Source organism: Penaeus japonicus, unplaced genomic scaffold (genome assembly GCF_977035675.1).
Source record: "Penaeus japonicus unplaced genomic scaffold, GWHDUDI00000001_assembly GWHDUDI00000013, whole genome shotgun sequence".
In the NCBI taxonomy this organism is placed as follows: domain Eukaryota; kingdom Metazoa; phylum Arthropoda; class Malacostraca; order Decapoda; family Penaeidae; genus Penaeus; species Penaeus japonicus.
The window spans coordinates 34,048,326-34,050,825 of record NW_028234415.1 but is presented as its reverse complement, the minus strand read 5'-3'; the positions used below and the strand labels follow the sequence as shown (position 1 = coordinate 34,050,825).

The window sequence follows — 2,500 nt, the reverse complement described above, 5'->3', positions numbered from 1 at the left end:
TATTTAAATCTTTTTAGATAGTGAAGGTTTTTGAAAATCCTATGATAAATATGTCTATGTTGTTATTGTTTTTTTGTTTTCAAATGAAACACAGGTGTTGCCACGTAAATTATAGTGTGTGTGTTATTTACATGAAGATAATAAGTTTGAGCTTATTGAGGGTCATGTGTATGTAATGCTTACTCGTCTCTCTCTCTCTCTCTCTCTCTCTCTCTCTCTCTCTCTCTCTTTCTCTTTCTCTTTCTCTTTCTCTTTCTCTTTCTCTTTCTCTCTCTCTCTCTCTCTCTCTCTCTCTCTCTCTCTCTCTCTCTCTCTCTCTCTCTCTCTCTCTCTCTCTCTCTCTCTCTCTCTCTCTCTCTCTCTCTCTCTCTCACTCCTCTTTCTCCTTTCTCTCTCTCATCTGTCTCTACCTCTCTTCTCTCCCTCTCCTCTTTCTCCCACTCCTCTTTCTCCCTCTCTTCTCTCTCCCTCTCTTCTCTCTCCCTCTCTTCTCTCTCCCTCTCTTCTCTCTCTCTCCCTCTCCGTCTCCGTTTCCGTCTCCCTCTCTCTCTCTCTCTCTCTCTCTCTCTCTCTCTCTCTCTCTCTCTCTCTCTCTCTCTCTCTCTCTCTCTCTCTCTCTCTCTCTCTCTCTCTCTCTCTCTCTTTCTTTGCCCTTGTTTTCCTTCTTTTCCTTTTTTCAATATCTATGTCACCTATTTTTGTTTTTTATTTGCAAAGAAAGATAGAGCAGAGAGACAGATTAGAATAAAGATAATAATACTAACGATAATGATAAAAAAAATATCAATAATTAACATAAAATCTACGTAAAAATACCCCCCTCTAAACATGCGCATGACACCTCGCCCTCGATCATGCAAGCAACTTAACCATATCATTCTATTATTAGCGATGCCTATCTGCCCACGTTTTCTAAATGTATTAATATTAAACTATAAAAAGAATGGCTAATTAGGTCATTTATTGTATCTCTATCGCTCAAAATAAGTATGTGATTAAGCAGCACTAAAGTTATATGATTGATTATATAGAATTTTTGTTTTCCCTTTTTTTATATATATATTTTTTATTTAGATTTTTTTTTTTTTTTTTAGTCGCAGGTTTGTTGTTTTTATTGTGTCTTTTTCTCCTATGTTTTCCTTGTGAGATAACTTGAGAATTTGTGATAGAACGTGATTTGACTGTTTGTGATATCGTTGTGACCGAGTCAATGATCTAGATAGGCTAAAATATGGGATTATTTTTGTTTGTTGATTATGGCTAGAAATGAAATATGTTTAGTTGTTTTTTGGTGGTAAATATTAGAAATGTTGAATAAATTTGTCCAGTATACTCATAAGGGTAAAAGCCATGGAACAACCCCCGTCCTAGGTAATGGTAATTATGGTAATGATTATAGTAATAATAATGATTATAATTATTATGATGATAATGCTTATGATAATAACACTTGTAGTAATGATTCTAATGATGATGGTAGTATTAATAACAATACTAATAACATTTGATAAACACATTGTTCAAATAAATTCAACTACTAATTTTAGCGGTAAGTAGGTTTCACTTTTAGAAAAAAATGTCCGTCATAAAAAATCGTAAGTGTGATTACTAACCGTCCGAAACAATATTAAAAAATGCAAATAAGAAATTGATTAAGTAACTTAAAAAGACCAATAGATTAGAAATTCTATAATAACAGTCTCATTATCTTTTTTTTTTCCCAGATATCAAAATTTTGCCTTTAAATTGTATGTGACAAAATTGAACACAAAAAAATGTAATTATAATGTCTATGTTCGTATAAAATATATGTTAATTGTTAGTTCTGGAAGTGAATGGGACTAAGAGCATGTTTTTCAAAGTTATTTGGATAAACATTTGGTTAGACAAATTGCAAGTAGTTAAGCTGATGTTAAAGAGAACGCAATTGTTATCATTTTAATTCCTAAGATATATAAATATATATCGTATGAAATCATATAAGTTTTATTGCTGTAAGATTTTTTTAAAACTCTAATGTTAAGAGTATTGGCGGTTGAATTTCTGCAAAAATTCATATTGACTGAATAATGGTAAGATACTATTAAGATTCATGATCGCTTTTTCCGGTAAAATATGAAAACTTTACTGCTAATTTTATCAGCATATTACTATTATTATCTGCTTCTGCATTATGGAAAATTAATCAAAACATTCACTAAAATTACGCCAATTGTAACATGCCAATATGTTATAACACTATTGTATATACAGAAATTTATAATAATCCATACTACCTTCATTTCTTTTTCTTTTAATTTATTAACGAAAAAAATACATTTGGTTTTCCAAAGGTTTTCTTACCTAAAACAACGGATCTTTCAAGTCGCTAAATTTATGCATAGCTTCTTGGTCCATTTGCCTTGATATGAACGAGCCTTTATATTGTGATTAGCATTTATTGATGTACACATTAAGATATTGCAAGTAATGTTATTCACGAGTCGTAATAGTTTTGTTA

The 2,500-nt window shown here is 31.4% G+C and overlaps 1 protein-coding gene across 1 annotated transcript in view; it reads left to right on the top strand.

The window, feature by feature from the left end:
- LOC122264773 (potassium channel subfamily K member 18) overlaps positions 1-482 on the top strand; it is a 76,632-nt gene extending 76,150 nt beyond the window's left edge. Inside the window, exon 12 of the mRNA XM_086542944.1 lies at positions 1-482. This exon is cut by the window's left edge and continues 263 nt beyond it. The gene's annotated coding sequence lies outside the window, so the exon portion shown is untranslated.
- Positions 483-2,500: the final 2,018 nt, after the last annotated feature.